The sequence below is a fragment of the Carcharodon carcharias genome, chromosome 22 (assembly GCF_017639515.1).
Source record: "Carcharodon carcharias isolate sCarCar2 chromosome 22, sCarCar2.pri, whole genome shotgun sequence".
Lineage (NCBI taxonomy): Eukaryota > Metazoa > Chordata > Chondrichthyes > Lamniformes > Lamnidae > Carcharodon > Carcharodon carcharias.
Window position 1 is genome coordinate 34,034,491 of NC_054488.1, and position 18,229 is coordinate 34,052,719.

General features: G+C 41.3%; 1 protein-coding gene across 4 annotated transcripts in view; it reads left to right on the top strand.

Moving 5' to 3' along the window:
- LOC121293743 (septin-9-like) overlaps window positions 1–18,229 on the top strand; it is a 258,284-nt gene that overhangs the window by 90,080 nt on the left and 149,975 nt on the right. The window contains exon 1 of one of the 4 annotated variants that reach the window (XM_041217003.1): window positions 12,147–12,214. The exons of the other annotated variants lie outside the window; for them this stretch is intronic. The gene's annotated coding sequence lies outside the window, so the exon portion shown is untranslated. Of the gene's footprint in view, window positions 1–12,146; window positions 12,215–18,229 lie in introns of those variants that run through there. 4 annotated transcript variants of the gene reach the window in all.

Below are 18,229 nucleotides of genomic sequence, written 5' to 3' on the forward strand. Positions count from 1 at the left end.
TTTACATCAGGCTTGTGTAGGGGAGGAACTAAGGAATGTGATTGAAGGTGTTCATATTCTGGACTAGTCAATGATTCAGAGGAAGCTTTTCTTTCTAACTGTTGTGCAAGTGGCATTTCAGAGGTAATTTAATCAATACAATCTTCCTTACATGAAAACATGTAGTTGAGTTCTCTCAATATATAATTTTGTTCAGTGCCTGACCTGCCATTGTTAATCCCTAGGTCCAGCACACTTCATCTTTGTGGTTCTGAAACTTTCTGGGATATGGGCATAGCTTGCGAGACCAGTACTTATTGCCCATCATTAGCTGCCCAGGTTGATGGGATGCCATCTTGAACTGCTGCCGTCCGTGCGGTTACGATACTCCCACAGTAGGCAATTCCAGGATTGTAACCCAGGAATGACAATATCTAGTCCGAGTCAGGACTCTTTGGTGGGAAGATATTGGGCAGGATTTTCCTGGTCCCGTTGAGATGGGCTGCAAGGCGGAGGGCTAGGAAAATGGCAGAGAGTTGCTTTTGGATGGCTCCCCGGTACACTCCTGTTACTGGGGATGTTTCACAGTGGGGAGGCTGGATGTGGATCAGACGCCTGTCGAATGGAGGTATGCAGTTGACTTAAATAATTAAGGCAACTATTGGGATGATTTTGATGGCTGCTAGCGTTTTTCTGGTGGGGCAGTGAACCCCTATCCTGTGCAGCGGCCTCCAGCTTTGTGGATTCGGCCTCTCAGTGACCGGGGGGGACAGGGCCATGAGAGTCAGAGATTGCTATTGAAGATTTGCATGCAGAAAAGACTACCTCCATGGCCCAAATCATTCCCTTGGAAGGCTTTGCCCTGCATTCTGTGGGGTCCTTCCACCCTCGGTAAATCGTACTGATGCCTCAGGGCATCTCCATTTTGAGACCTGCTTGTGTTCTCAGAGCTGCCTCAGCAGCGCCCACCTCTCCTGGTGAGGGTGTCGAGGTTTCAGAGCTGTCCGCCCTCTGGGCATGTAGCACCCACATTCCACCTGGACAGCGAGCTCAGAGGCAGCCAATTAGGAGGCTGCCTCTGGGAATATCAATGAATTGGTCTGGCGCCCAGGAACCACGGCCTCAGGACCCCCATTTGGTCCCCATGTAGGGGTCCCGAAGCCCGTATCAAAATTCTCCCCAATGTGCCTTTTGTTCTGAAATCTCCACAGTCTGAAGGTAAACTGAAGTATTTAAAAAAAAGCTCAGTAATTTGTAAATCCATGATTATAATCTTTTACTGTAGATGAGATTAGTTTGAAAATTAGTTTTTCCCCAAATTTACTTAGTTCATTGGGATTTACTTAGCTACGCTACACATTAAAGCCAGAGACTTACAAAAATATATTGTTATATATTCAACAGCTAGATAAATGTGGATGATTCTCATAGCAAATTAAAATCAATAGATATTTCGATGAATTATCATGGCTGAGGTATTCATGAATCTCCAGCCATGATCTGCTTCCTTATGGATTGCTGATCAGCACTTGTTTTAATTTTAAAGTATTTCCTTCTCTGAATTCTTTATGTTGTCACTCTTCATTCTTGACTTGGACAGGAATATAAATTGTGAAGGCTTTGAAATACAGAAAACGATTACATATCAATTGTTCTTGGATAGCTAATTGAGATTTTACTGATTGAACACTGCATTTACTGAGCTGTGGTATCTAATGTAGCAGCAGGCTTTTTAAAAGCTGCTGTTATGCCTTAATAGTGCACAATTACAAAACTGAAGAAATTGAAGTACAGTGAAATAAAGAGTCAAGTACATGGAAGCGGGGAGACCATCTCCTTTACAAAGAGCACTTGGTGATGCCAACGGTGATGCCGCTAAATAGGGTCTCCAGTCTTTGGGGAAGATGGGCGTTCTTCTCAAATTTTCCTCTCTGGAAATAGCAGAGCAGGGAAATGCTGTTTTATATGTGGAGATAACAAAACAGAAGAGCAAGAGTAGCCATTTGGCCATTGGACCCTGCTTATCATTCAATATTATTGTGGCTGATCTTCTAGCTCAACTCTACTTCCCTGCACTGCCCCATAACTCTTGTTTCCATTAGTACCCTAAATTAGATCATCAGTCTCTCTCTTGATTTGAGCATCCACAGTTCTGAGGTAGAACGATTCAAAATTCTTTGAGTGAAATTCTCCTCATCTCAGATCTAAATGATCTCCCCCTTATCCTGAGACTGTGACTGCTAGTTCTAGTCTCTCCAGCATCAGCATAGACAAGGAATAAGTTTTCCATATTGAGAAAGTTTGCAACAAAATAAACTCGAAATGTAGTAACCACCTCCTATCCTAGACTTGAGCTGTTGACACCTCCAGTTTCTTGACTCTAGCTCACTTGCACTGGTGCTGCCCTCCCCACTATCCACCCAACCCCAATCACAGATTCGCCATTGGTTGTAGATCTTTAAGCCATGCTGGCCCTGCTCTCAATAATCTTCCTGAGCCATCCTGCATTTGTCTCTGCCCAACATCATAAACTGCCTCAAAATCTACCTCTGCAACCCAGCCTTCAGCATCTCCCCTGCCTCCTTAACTAATCCAATAGTAGGTCTCTATGATTTGTTAACATTCATTATCATTATCTATCTCTGTTTGTGATTCCTTTTTAATTTTACTCTTTTTCTTAAACTCTTTTCCTTATAGTCGTTTTCCCTTTATTTGGTCTGGCTCTGTTTTTAAATCATAATAATAACCTCCTTCACTCATTTAACTCATCTCTTTAGAAGAACTGATTATAAAAAAAAAATCAGCTGTCAAGGAAACCAGTGACCAGCAGGTGACAGTCCGCTATAGAAATAGGAAGCTCTGTAGGATTCTGTGAGGTGAGCTGTATCAAGACAGATTTCTTTTTTCTTCTTCTTGTGTTCTTTGCCTGAAGGCAGGTCTGACCAACAGCACAACAATCTCCATCACAGGTAGATCACTCAGGTTGGTCCAGAATCCACCCCAGCCAGGATGGGGAATTGTTGGCATCAATCTGATCCACACAGGTTGTCTAGCTAATTGACCCAACCCCCACCCCACCCTCCGAACGCCTCCCCAATGAGTCCAAATTGCTGTGGCAACATACACTTTTACATGCATGTTGTAGTCTGGAGCTATGGATAGTGATGGTCGAAGCTCCAATTTCTTTCTACTACATGGCTGACCCGGAATCTCCGTCACTCTTGCCTGCCATTGGACTGTGTTGGAAGGATTTACAAGTTGATACTCAACCTGTTTGGCTACATTATGAACACCACTTCCTTGCAGGACAGACTGACTTTTCCACATTGTATCTCCCTCTCTTTTAATATAGAATGTAAGCAGCAAATAGAATACTTGAAGGTACCAAAACCATTTAGTGATGGTCATGTGGATTGCAATTCTAATCTTTACTTGTAATCAGATTCTTGACTTAGGGATAGTGTGGTAATATTATGGTTTTATGTAATGTGTAGTATACCTTTTAAGAAGGCTGTTATAAAGGAAGATCACATGATCTTATGTAACCAATAGAGGAGTAGCACAGGCTACCTCTGTAGTCTGTAGTTAGTAGTCAGTGGTATAGAGATCGGGTTTGATTTGAAAGCACACAAGTGTAGCTGCTCAGTACCTCTGTAAAAAAACAGAATGTGTTCCACCTAAGAAGTGTCTGCTGATCAATTCTGTCTATTGTACCAACTTGGTCATCCCATAACAAGCATGCAACCAGGATCTGTAAGTTCCAACAAACTGGTGACAAGGAAAAAGCAAGAAAAAAGCGAGGATAAAGCGAAGATACAATAAACTGGCTTTGAGAATAAAACAAATAAACGGAAGAAATCAAGAGAAATTAAATCGGGCTGTACCTCGCACAGTAATTGTAAGTAGAATTTCCATGCCAATCGTCAAAGCAATCCCCTCTCAGAATGCCGCAATTTGGAAGAATTGATCCTTTTGATCCAACAACGGACAATTGATCTCATTATATTGAACGCCTTGCATTTTTTTTCCAAGTGAACAACATTACGGGAGAAGAGAAGAGGCAAATGATCCTCTTATTTATGTGTGGCGATAAAGCCTCCAGCTTGATTCGAGTGCCCCAGATTCAAAAAGTTTTGATGAATTGGTTGACCTCGTGAAGGTTCATTACCAGCCAAAGCACTCGGTAACAATACAATGGTTTAGATTTAACTCAAGAAATAGAGCCCTGGGGGTGACAGTTGCTTGTCATGTGACAAGTTTGAAACAGTTAACAGAACATTACGAGTTTGGTACACCTTTAAATCACATACTCATAGATCATTTAGTGTGTGTTGTGAATGAGGACACGAAAATGCAAGGCTCTGCCAAGAAGCAGGAAACAGCCACCATTAGCAGAAAAATAAAAAGAAATGGCTTAGCAGCAAAATCAAGGAAGAGTTACAGCAGAGGTGGAAACAAGCAACCTTATCATGATTGGCAGTTTAAAAAAATCGAATGTTTTTATTGTTATCGAAATAAATAAATAATGAGAGTGCAAGGAAAGAATCAGGCAGCCTTTCAAGCAAAGGAAAAAACCCTGTGAGATCTACAATGTAGAAGAGCCTGAAGTAACAAATTCAGATATTTATTCGTTATTTAACTTGAAGTTTGGAAAGACAGAACCAATACATATAACAGTGAAGTTAAATGGCAGATCTGTTAAAATGGAAGTGAACACAGGAACACTACAAGAATTTGTGAACACACCTTCAAATATCTGAATTATGGTGAACATAAGTTAAGTTTGGAAGAAACATGCCAAATTAAAAACTTACACGGGTGAAGATATCCAAGTCAAAGGCATAATCAGAGTTACTGTCCATTACGGAAGCCAATCGGTAAAACTACCCTTGGTGGTAGCAGGCAAGGGGCCAAGCCTCCTTGGATGAAACTGGACATTTTACAACCTGTACAGTTCTCAGAATGGGCAGCACCAATAGCCCCCTACCTTCAACCCGACCAAAGCGTTCAAAATTGTGGAGACGACAAATTGACAATAAATAAGCTGGCTAAGCTGGACAGACAATCCATACCAAAATCGAAGACCTGTATGCCAAGCTGGAAGGTGGAACCGCTTACATGAAGCTTGATAGGAGTCATGCTTATCAACAATTAGAGTTAGCGATGGCCTCCCTGGGACTTGTCACAATACACTCAAAGGGTTGTACCAATATACCCGTTTGCCTTTTGGCACCTCCTCTGCTTGTGCCATATTCCAGGGAACAATGGAAAGTTTACTGTAGGGACTGCCCCACAGTTGTAGTTTAGTTAGATGATGTTCTGGTGACAGAACTCACTGAAAAGGAGCATTTGGCAAATTTAGAAGAAGCTTTAAAACATTTCTTGCAAGCTGGAGTGCCTTTAAAAAAGATAAATGCACGTTCAAAGTGAAGGAGGTGATCTATTTGGGTCACCGGGTAGATTAACAGGGCCTCCACCCAGTTGAGGGAAAAGTGAGAGCCATAAGAGAGGCACCTGTGCCAAAGAACACCTCCGAACTCAAATCATTCTTGAGAATGATCAATTATTATGGGCAGTTCTTACCCAATTTGTCTATAGAACTGGCACCTTTGCATTCTGTACTCAAAAAGAACCAACATTGGTCTTGGCAGGCACCACAGAAAGAAGCTTTCATAAAGGTGAAACAATTGTTGCACTCAGGCAACCTATTAGTACTTTATGACCAGAGGAAAGAATTGGTGTTGACATGTGACGCATCTCCCTACGGAGTGAGAGCAGTGCTCTCCCAATAAATGGACGATGGCACAGAACATATTCCAGTAAAGACAAAGGGTGGGACCAAAAAATCCAGGGAACCCTGGATGTCGAGGGATATACAGGATTAGATAAAGTTAAAAAGGCAGGTTATTGCAGATACCAAGGGCTCAAAACAGCAGAAACCCTGGAGGAGTATAGAATGTGTAGGGGGAACTTAAAAAGGAAATTAGGAGAGCAAAAAGAGGGCATGAAAAAACATTGACAGGTAAAATAAAGGAAAATCCAAAGTTATATTACAAGTACATTAAGAGTAAGAGGATAATTAGGGAAAGAGTAGGGCCCATTAAGGACCATAATGGTAATTTGTGTGTGGAGCCGGAAGACGTTGGTAGGGTTCTAAATGAATACTTTGTGTCGGTGTTCACGAGTGAGATGGACGATGTGGGCATGGAAATCAGGCAGAAGGACTGTGATATATTTAAAGAAATTAGCATAGAAAGGGAGGAGGTTCTAAATTGTCTGGCAGGCATAAAAGTAGATAAATCTCCAGACTCAGATGATATGTATCCCAGGCTATTGAGTGAGGCAAGAGAGGAGATAGGGGCACTGGCAATAATTTTCAATACCTCTCTGGCCACAGGAGAGGTGCCAGAGGACATGTGGTGCCATTATTCAAGAAGGTTGGAGGGGATAAACCAGGGAACTAAAGGCCAGTCAGTCTAATCTCAATGGTGGGGAAACAATCGGAAGCAATTCTGAGGGACAGAATTAATCTTCCCTTGGAGAGGCAGGGGTTAATCAAGGACAGTCAGCCTGGTTTTGTTAAAGGGAGGTCAGGTCTGACCAATTTGTTTGAAGTTTTTGAAGATGTGACTAGTTGTATAGATGAGGGCAATGCATTTGATGTAGTCTACTTGGACTTCAGCAAGGCTTTTGATAAAGTCCCACATGGGAGACTGATAACGAAGGTAAGAGCCCATGGAATCCAAGGAAATTTAGCAAATTGGATCCAGAATTGGCAGAGTGGCAGGAAACAGAGGCTGATGGTCGGTGATGGTGTTTTTTGTGACTGGATGCCTGTGTCCAGTAGGGTTCCACAGGGATCGGTGTTGGGTCCCTCGCTGTTTGTGGTATATATAAATTATTTAAATTTGAATGTAGGAGGGTTGATCAGTAAGTTCACGGAAGACATGAAAATTGGCGGGGTAGTAAATAGTGATAGCCTTAGATTAGAGGAGGATATAGATGGGCTGGTCAGATGGGCTGATCAGTGGCAAATGGAATTTAATCCACATAAGTGTGAGGTGATGCTCTGGGGCAGGACAAGCAAGGCATGGGAATACAAGATGAATGGGAGGACCCTGGGAAGTACCAAGGATCAGAGGGACCTTGGTGTGCATGTCCACCGGTCCCTTAAGATAACGGGACAGGTAGATAAGGTCTTTAAGAAGGCATATGGGATAGTTGCCTTTATTAGCCTAGGCATTGAATATAAGAGCAGGGAGGTTATGCTGGAACTATATAAAGCACTGTTAAGGCTACAGTTAGAGTATTGTGTGCAGTTCTGGAATCCGCCTTATAGGAAGGATGTGATTGCACTAGAGAGAATGCAGAGGAGATTTACCAGGATGTTGCCTGGGCTGGAGAGTTTTAGTTATGAGGAAAGATTAGATAGACTGGGGTCATTTTCCCTGGAGCAGAGGAGATTGAGGGCGGACATGATTCAGGTGTATAACATTATGAGGGATATAGATAGGGTAGACAGGAAGGAACTTTTCCCCTTGGTGGAGGGATCAATAACCAAGAGGCATAGATTTAAGATAAGGGGCAGGAGGTTTAGAGGGGATCTGAGGAAGAATTTTTTCACCCAGAGGGTTGTGGGAATCTGGAACTCTGCCTGAAAGGGTGGTAGACGCAGAAGACCTCATAACATTTAAGAAGTATTTGGATGTGCACTTGCGATGCCATGGCATACAAGACTATGGGCCTAGTGCTGGAAAATGGGATTAGAATAGTTAGGTACGTGTTTGACTGGCGCAGACTCAATGGGCCGAAGGGCCTTTTTCTGTGCTGTAGACCTCTATGACTCTATCAAGAATGCTCACCACAGCATCACAGATAGAAAAAGAAGACCTTTGGTGTCAAGAAATTTCACCAGTATGTACACAGACATCATTTTACTATTGTTTCAGACCACAAGCATTGCTAGGATTGTTCAGCGAGGACTAGGCGTTACCACCCATAGCCTCAGCAAGAATACAATGATAGACATTGATCGTGGCAGCATACGAGTATACTTTTGCTCATAGGCCTGGAAATCAAATTGCAAATGCTGATGCACTGAGTTGTTTGCCCTTACAAGAGTAAAATGAGGATGTCCCAGTTCTACAAGAACTAGTTTTATTGTTACATTTTTTAGATTCATCGTTGGTATGTGCTAGACAGGTCAGAGACTGGACAAGTTGAGACCCAGTCTTATCTGAAGTACGAGAACACGTGCTTCATGGTTGGTCACAAGAGCATGTATCTGACGAAATGAAACAGTACTTTAACAGAAGACATGAAATAACCAGCCAGGATGGTATCTTATTGTGGGGAGCATGAGTGATTGTTCCTTCAAAAGGAAGAAAGCCATTGTTGATTGAACTACATTAAACTACATCCAGGAATTTTCCGAATGAAGACCATAACATGCGGCTATCTATGGTGGCCCAGGATGGATGGAGAAGTAGAGTTTAGTGAAGAATTGTGTGCAGTGTCAGCAATTGCAAAGGTTACCTTCAACAGCTCCATTACACCCTTGGGAGTGGTCAGGAAGGCCATGGGCGTGGTTACATATTGTTCCCATGGAACATCCAGCATAATCAATGTTTCTGCTCATTGTCGATGCCCACTCAAAATGGATAGACATAAATGAGGTGATGTCACCAACATCTTCTGCTACAATTGAGAAGCTACGTCAAAGTTTTGTCATTAATGAACTACCAGAAGTAGTCGTATCTGATAACGGCACGGCATTTTACAAGCGCTGAGTTTCAACAGTTTATCAGCCGGAAAGGTATCACTTGTTTAAAAACTTCACCACACCACCCTTCCTCAAATGGACTGGCTGAAAGAGTGGTTCAAACGTTCAAGTCAGGCATGAAAAAGTTAACTGGAGATTCCTTGGCAACCAAGCTGACAAGTTTTCTTTTTCATTATAGGACCACCCCTCACAAAACGATGGGTGTCACACCTACGGAATTATTGATGAAACGCCATCTCAGGATGAGATTCAGCTTAATAATGCTGAATTTACGGAGAAGGTGGAAAGGAGTCAGGGAAGTCAAAAAACTAGACACAACTGGCATAGTCGTGACAGGGAGTTTACCGTGGGAGAGACAGTATATCTGAAGAACTTTGGAGAAGGACCAAAGTGGTAACCAGGTGGAATAAGTGCAGTGACTGGATCTTTATCTTACTTTGTGAAGGTGGAAGGCCGAGTCATTTGGAGCCATGTGGATCATCTAAGGAAGAGAGAAACAAATCACCAAGAAGCGATTCCACCAGTGTTCACGACCGGGTCAATGTTTCCTGTTGAGAGAAGTCAACCTAGTAGGGTTGTGTCATGTGTGTCTGTTGTACCTGCAAGAGTTGAGGAAATAGGTTTGCAGGTGCCCACCGAAGAACCTGTTGTTCAGACAACTCCAGAAGAGGAGGTTCCTGACAAAGCATCTGAAGTTGTAGAGCTGAGACGTTCTACATGCATAAGGAAATCCCCAGAAAGACTGGGGATTACTTATCTGTGTAAATAATTTGGTATTGTGAAAATATTGTACTTGTAAATGCAAAATGTGTTTCCGAGTAAAGTGGGGGGGGGGGGGGATGTGGTAATTATGGTTTTACATAATGTGTAGTTTACCTTTAAGAAAGCTGTTATAAAGGAAGATCACATGATCTTATGTAACCAATAGAGGAGTAGCGCAGGCTACCTCAGTAGTCTGGAGATAGAGTTTGAATTGAAAGCACAATAATGTAGCTGCTGAGTACCTCTGTAAATAAACAGAATGTGTTCCACCTAAGAAGTGTCTGCTGATCAACTCTGTCTATTGTACCAAATCGGTCATCCCACACAAGTGTGCAACCAGGCTCCATAAGCCTCAACAAACTGGTGATGAGGATCCAACAGATAGGTTGGTTAATGTGGCATGGTCTAAAGAAACAAATATAATACAATTGGCTGACAAGTCAGCAGGATAGAAGTTGGTTGTCCTGTGACCAGTTACAGGTCCCTTGACCACTTAAAAATCAATCCACTATCTGTAAGCCTCAATTCAGGTATGTTGGAGTACTTAATGCTTCACATGCAGGTGCAACAGCTTTGAATAAGCTCGTACCATCCAGGACTTGCCCCCAAGTAATATTTGTCAGATCAGTGAAAGGTGCAGCTAGTTTGAAATGTACTTGCTATTGCTATTTGGACTACATTTATTCAATCTTGTTTTGTTTCAATTTGCTTAGATTAACATTTTTAGCCATTACTCAGAGTTAATTTGAAGTAAAGGATCTGTTGAGTTGTGCCATATTGACAGTCAGTAACATTAATATTTTTAGGTTAGGAGCAATTATTCCACCATCCTAATTGGTAGAAATATGAAGAGTACACAATTAGCTTTTTACATCATTGAGAGGGCTATTTCATGAATTAGAGGTTTTACGGATAGGTTGGTAGATGGGAATAATGCGGGCTAATATCCATGTTTGTGTATTTGTGCTCCTATTTTCACAGTTGATAGAATCAACTAGTATAATTTCCAATATAAGAAGTAAAGGAGTACAGTCCGGTGGTTACCATGGACCAGAAATTAACGACCAGCAATACAAAATACAATGGCTACAAGAGCAGGCCAGAGGCTAGGAATCCTGCAACGAGTAACTTACCTTCTGACTCCCCAAAGCCCGTCCACCATCTACAAACCGCAAGCCACGAGTGTGACGGAATGCTCTCCGCTTGCCTATCAGTGTAGCTGCAACAACACACGAAGCTCAACATCATCCAGAGCAAAACAGCTCATATGATCGACAGCCCCTCCACCAGTACACAGCAATGTGTATCATCTACAAGAGGCAATGCAGCAACTCACCAAGCCTCCTTCAACAGCGCCTTCCAAACCCACGACCTCTACCGTCTTGAAGGACAAGCAGACGCATGGGAACACCACCACCTGCAAGTTCCCTCCAAGCCACATACCTTCCTGACTTGGGCCTATAATCACTGTCACTTGTTCCGAACCTTGATCTCTCCCTAACAGTTCTGTGGGTGTGCCTGCACCACATGGTGCATTTCAGAAAGGCATCTTGCCTTCACCTTTTCAAGGACAATTGGGAATGGACAATAAATGCTAGCCTTGCCGTCAACATTCGCATTTCATCAGATTTCATGAGAGATATGAAAAGGGTGACTGTGCTCTTGATATCATAAACTATGAGAAGAAGGTTTAAAGAAGTAATCACAGAACATATGACAGTTCTAAATAAATTCCCAAATGTGTAGGGGGTGAGCCAAGGCAGTGATCACGGTAATTTAAATAATGCACCATTTGATAACCAGAGTAATAATAAACCATGTGAAGTAATATTGTAAATACTGATTGAAGTAGCATTGCATTTAGAGGCAAAATTGTGTCACCTATTAGGCCAAAAATTGAATTTTTGTAATTGGGACATCCCAAGGATAATCCCAGATTAATTCCGGTTGCTGAGGGAGATTTACTAGTTGAGAAGTGTTGGTAAATTCTTGACTCCAGTTTAAAAGAAACTGCCATGAAATAACTGTCATATTTTTATAATGATATAAAGACACCAAACACTCATATTGGATTGTGTAAACACATTATGGGTTCATTTATTTAAACTAGGCACATGAGAACATATATACATGGATAGAAAGCTCGGAGACATCAGCAGCAGAGCTGTGTGTGCTGCTTTCTGCTTACAGTCCAAAGTGAAACGGAGGTTAGGTCACATGGCACATTTCCGTTCTAGTGATGGCACGCTGCCATCCTTTACAAGCATATTACAACAATAACTGCCTTTCTTTCTTGTTCAACGTTTTGTAATGTAACACTTATGTCATCTGCTACATTAAAATATCAGATTTCTTCCCCCACCCGCCACCCCCACCAACCATACTCCACCCCAGTATTGTTCACCATAAGACTTCAGCATCAAACTATGAGCCTCAGGAAGTATTATAATTCAGGCAATTAATTTGTTGCAATTCAATGTCCTGTGACAAGTCCCTTTAAAGTGCAACTTTGCTAGTCATGTGTGTCTCCTTCAATTTTCATAAACACTTAGTCAAGTGTTTTAAAGCATCAATGTTCTGCCTCTCTCTTAGTCTGATCAAGAGTGAAGGAACGTTCCTGCTGGTTACTGTAACAACTGCTCATGCACCGGTTACTCGCAATTTAATCCAAACGTGAATGATAAACAGCCGGTAAGCCAAGTACTTGCTGATTGTGTGTCCAGCTGCTCATGATCAGCTGGGAACTTCCTTCAAAGTTCAGAAGGCCATGAGACCGCCGCACATGGTGCTTTAAACATGCTGATTTTAAAATGCTGAATAGAGTTAATACTGGTTTGGAAATGCTGATGGTTGAAGTATATTCTGTAATTGAGTGTTTGGAAAATAAGCTAAAGTTGATGAGAGAGCTTGGAAAGTTTTTCTGCACAAAATTGGTTGCCTTAATGAGAGTTGATCCCTGCTGCCATCACTCATGGACACAAATTTGAAAAAAAATTCTGGAAGAGCCTCTTAACTGTGTGACTTTTTATTTATTTTCATTCCCTTTCTTTGGTCGCCTCTTTCTGTTTACCTTTTCATGTCACTATATCTTTCACATACTTTTACAATTTTCTATAGCTTTTGAGTTTCTGTGTTCTGTCTGTCACTCTCAGTAGGGGTTCAAGTATTGAGAAGTCAAAGTGCAGTTTAACCAGCTACAACACTGAGATGAGGGATTTGTTAATGGTGCCGTTATTGAAGAATTGTATAAAGCTCGGTGGGGCAATTTGTGGAATGTTTTGGGTTACAGTCAAGTTCAAATTGAGACGTTTGTGAGTCTGTTGGCTCATATCAGACTTATTGAGCCTGGATGGACCCAATTCATTTTTGTAAATAGCAGGAGATGGTCCCCTGAGACCTGCTGTCCTTGGTAAGAGGAGCTGTATGATCGCCCACTGCTGAATTAGTGAACAGGGAAGAAGTTATAATGGCTGCCCTCCCACTTGCTGGTAATAGGAAAGCAAGACATAGGGACACATGGCAAGTCAGTCAGGTTTACATTGGAAACTCAGAGCTGTCTCACAGCTGGAAATCAAGACACAGGACGCCAGTTTTTGCAATTAGAAGTTGAAAGAAAGGTAATGCCAAACCAAGGAAAGGGGTACAGGGCATTCTTTTTTCTCTTTTTGAGGAAAGAGAAATGAAATTTGTTCACCAAACAGCTCACTTGCTGCATGTAAAATGAAGCAACTTTAATCATTTGCATTAAGCCTGAACTCTCTGAAGTGTTTTTCAGTCCACTTACTGTAAGATTAGAGAAGCAAATATGGAAAATACAAATCTGTTTCAGGTCACAAGCATTCTATTCTTACACCTCAGTTTACACTATTGTAGAATTAGACACTGGACATTAAGCGTAGGATAATATCTTAGACCTGAAATTACAACACAGAGGAATTAACCCATTTGATTTTAACAGGTCAATACATCAGTTAAACTCACATGTAAAAAGGAATGTCATACAATGATAAGCATTCATCTATAATATCACAAACAGTTAAATAAGTATAGTAATCCTTGACTACTGAAAGACACTTTTCTCCTTTTGTACTTCATAGCACCGGTGAAAGTCAAAACAACTCATCTGGCTTTTCTACCCTGACATTTTCTACCCCGAGTCATAAAGACAGTGCTGTCTTATGACATGACAGGAAACAAATTATTTTCTAAGATTAAGATGCTCAGCAGAGTTTTAATGATGTAAACAGTCTAGCAGGAAGACTGTTTAACTTACCAGCCGCAAACCATTTTGCAAAGATCTTTTACCTCTGGATATACCATTCCCAGGATTATCGAGGCTACACTAGCTAGGAATTTGCCCTGGTATATGCAAGACCTTTTGGCAATGGAAGCTAGCTGGAGAAATGGTTATTTATACTAGGACTTTGGATGAGTATAAATAAAGCTTTTGTATCGTTAGTTCTGAATAATCAATTGCAAGTTACATTTCCTATCCATAATCCTTTAGATTTTACCAGTAAGCATACAGCTGTTTTTGTCTGTGAAATAATATTGTTAAAAGAAAATGCATCTAATGAAAAGAAACTAAAGACTGTTTAATATCCTGTCTTGGTTGCTATTGGCAACAATGCTAATGAAGGCATCTTAACTAGTGAGATCTGGCACACTTTAAATATTTCCACAAAATTAATTTTCTGATGTTGGCTTTGTGCCAACTAAATTTATGGCACGTCTGTGTTATACACAGCTGACCCTGTTGGATAATCCAAGGGTCATGTCTAATTGCATGTTCGTGGTACTCCCCTGGCTAAGATTATCCCTTTGGACATAACCTCATTGTGTGGGCAGAATTTTGGCACAGCTGCAGTTTTCAAAAGGGCTATGGCAGCTATTTAAATGAATGCTCATTTGCTTTTTTGCTTGTAATGAACTCCACTGTGTCTGGAAATCTCTTTTCAACCAAATGAAGCAACAATAGTCACAAACACCCCCTTCATGAAAATCAAAAATTCTACTGCATTATCATTATATATAGGTAGATAAAGACAGAAGAACTTTTTGTCAATCTTTTTCTAGAGTTGGAGCAACACTGCTAAGATCATATTTGCTACCAATCCCTAGTTGTCCTGAGAGAGCAGTTGTGGGTTATTTCCTTAAACAACTGCAATGCTTGTTCTAATCGGGCTCCCACAATAACTGTTATGCAGGGAATTTCAGGCTTTCGACCAAGTGACAATGACAAACAATAAAATCTGTTTAAGTTAGGAAGGCTGGAGAGTTGAAGATGGAGTTGACCCTGATGATACTCCCATGTCATAGATGCTCTTGCCCTTTTCACTGATGGGGGTCATAGGGTTAGAAGGTGCTGAAGAAAAATGTAGTAAGTTGCCGTAGTGCATAACACACTCTACACTACCATCCTATACATTACTCCATTGTAGTTACAGTGTGTATTATGATGCAGTGTGGATATCAAGTTCAGTAATGACTGCCAACCAGGCAGGAATGCTTTGTCCTGGATGGCGTTGAGCTTCTTGAGTGTTAAGGCAGCACCTATCCAAGCAAGCATAGAGCATTCCATTACACTCCTAACTTGAGTCTTTTAAATAATGGAAAGGCTTTGAGAGGTCAGGAGGTAAACCATTCAGGGCACAGCACTCAGATTTTTCCCTGTTCTTGTACCCAAAATGCCACAATGTATATGGAACAGGTCCAGATCAGCTTCTCATTAATGGTGATCCCAGGATGTAGGAAACTCGGTGATATGGTACTATATATATCAATTAAAATTTTGTGTTATATAGAAATGGACAAGCATATTCCAACATGAAGCTGGGTTTGTCTCTATCTATGTGCATAGATTGCCTGCTATTGATGCAGATTTGTGTGTTCTGTACATGTCTTCTGTTAGCACTGAATTTAAACCCAACTCAAGAATGTGCAGAAAACCACAGCTTCTATTTAATAGACGATGTAAGGTCAACATGTAGGATGTGGTGAAACCATTGTAAGATGGAATGGTTCATTAAAATAGCCTAAACTTAAATCTCACTGGTGGGTGTAAGGTATACATATACTTCTTCTCACATTACTATAGCAATACCAGCCACTAATACCTTGTTCACAGATAAAGCTATACTGTTATGGCTTTGGGTATAACGTGAAAGGCAGGTTGCTGTGTGAGACACTCCAAGAGAAGAGTATAGATTACTTTAGAGGAAATAAAGGAAATAATTTGGAAGTAGATGACCAAGAACATGCCAGCCTGAGAAAATATTCCAAGGTCACCTTGGCAGCATTTCCCTACACCAAGTACATGGGCAAAATGTCAAGTGTTGCCTCTCAATGTCTAATTGTACCTTGACTGCAGACACTTGTAAAATCCTTGGAGAAACTTAAACCTCGTTCATAGTTTCACATGAATGCCCATACAGAAGTTTAAAATTGAAACCCTTCTCTCACATACAGCTATAAGAATGTTCTCCAACAACAATCTTTCATGAAAAGCTATGTGCATTGTGGTAAAGTGAGGTACCCTGTCCCTTTAAGAGAATGTAAGTGTATTGATCATGTGACAGCACTGATGAATCATTGTACAGCATGAGCAACTAGGAATGGGAAGTCTCGTTCTGGAGGTTTCTGAGTGAGCACATATGATCTGGTGCTCTGAGCTATGTCTCAATAAACCATCACTGTTTAGTCTGACATCAGTCTCTCCCCATTATTGATTGCAAGCAGCAACTGATGAGAACATAGGAGGGCGTGCAGTTAGAGTTCGGTTGGCCAACGAACTCATTTACTCAAGACGTAAAAGTGGCCCGAGGATGGGATTAGGAAAATAAATTTCAAGATGGATGAGAAAAGCATTGGAAAGAGCATCTGTGCTTACTTGTAAAATAGGAGACAGCAGGCAATCGAAGGAGAAAATAGTGCTGCAGTTTAAATTTTTTTTAAAACCCTGTACAATTGCAATTGTGGGAATCCCACCAAAACTCAAAAACAGTGCAAAACCCAGCAGAGAAAAGCCAACAGCTGCAGAGACAGAGAAAAAATCATGACTGCTCTTTAGGCGGTGATACATTTAAACTGATAAATACATGAAAATGGCTATGGACAGAAAATTATGATACACCCTAGGGAAAGCGTAACTCTGCGGTAAGCCAAACACCTAAATTCATCATTACCTGGAAAGCCTGTCAGAAGTGCAGTCCCCTGGAAGTCATTCACAATGCCGCAGTTCAGACATGTCGATCCATTCGACCCCATTTCAGATGACTGGTCTCAGTATGTCGAACGTTTTTTTTTTATCAATAACGACGTTGTGGAGGAGGAGAAGAGGGTGATTCTTTAGTCCTCGTGTGGGAGCAAAACGTACGGGCTGATCCGAGCCTTATGTCACCTAACACCCCAGACTCAAAGACTTTCGACGAGTTAATAAAAATTGTGCAGAGCCACCTGCGACCAAAGCCCTCAGTTACTATGCAGCGCTTCAAGTTCAATTCAAGGAACAAGCTTCTGGAGGAGACAATAGCTGACTGTGTGGCCATTTTAAAGATATTAACTGAGAAATCTGAATACGGAACATCCATTGGTGATATGTTGAGAGACCGGCTGATTTGCGGGATTGGAGATGATACTATCCAAAGGTGTTTGCTAGCTGAACCTAGACTTCAATAAGGCATTAGAATCAGCTACCGCGATGGAGAGTGCTGTTAGAAGTTCCGAAGTTATAAAAGATACACAAAATGGCACCGTCCACCTAGTCAAGCAGGACAACCTAGCAACAAAAGGAGCAAAAACTTTGGACTCCACAGAAAGACGGGAAACACACTCTACCTCCAGACCATTAAAAAACAACAGTACTGCAGTTAAAACCCACAAAATGAATGAGTGAAATACATCCAGGCCTCCAGTGAGTCGAGTGCTTTTTCTGCCACTGCTATGGCCACATTAGGCAGCACTGCAGGGAAAGGCTATAAAGACAGAAGGAAAAATCGTGAAATATGCCTCATGGGTAAGCCAGAAGAAATAGAATCAGACATCCATTCATTATATAACCTCAATGTTGGTAGAACCGAGCCAATCCAAATAGTCATTACAGTTAATGGACAACCCATTAAGATGGAAGTTAATATGGGAGTATCAATGTCCGTCATTGAAGAGCATACATTTAGGTATCTGAGTAAAGGAACTCATCCTTTGAAGTTAGAAGTTGTGGATACAAAGCTGAAGACATCCATGGGTGAAGAAATAAATGTGAAAGAGGAACGTCACATCAAGGTACAGTATGAGGAACAGTCTGCAAAATTAACCCTATTTGTATTGTTATGCAGGGGACTGAGTCTCCTTGGAAGGAACTGGCTGGGAGAGATAAATCTTGAGGGCCCCCTAAGATCCCAATTCAAAACCAGAAATGTTGTTGCAAGAAAAAATGAGTATGCAAAGACCCAATGGGAGAAAGCCGTAGAAGTGTAACACCAGGACAGAGTTCAAGCTGTCTACAAAATTCAATCAGCTCCCAATTTGTGCCATGAAAAAGATATGAAGAAGAAAAGGAAGTGTCAAGCCTGTCTCTGGCCGAGTTGAGGACCAAATTAGCTGAAAAGGGGCAACAATATGTGATTCTCCAGGAAACTATTAATGAAAATAGGAAAGAATTGGAAGAGCTGAAGCAGCAGCTGCATAAAAGCCCTGAAGTTTTAAATC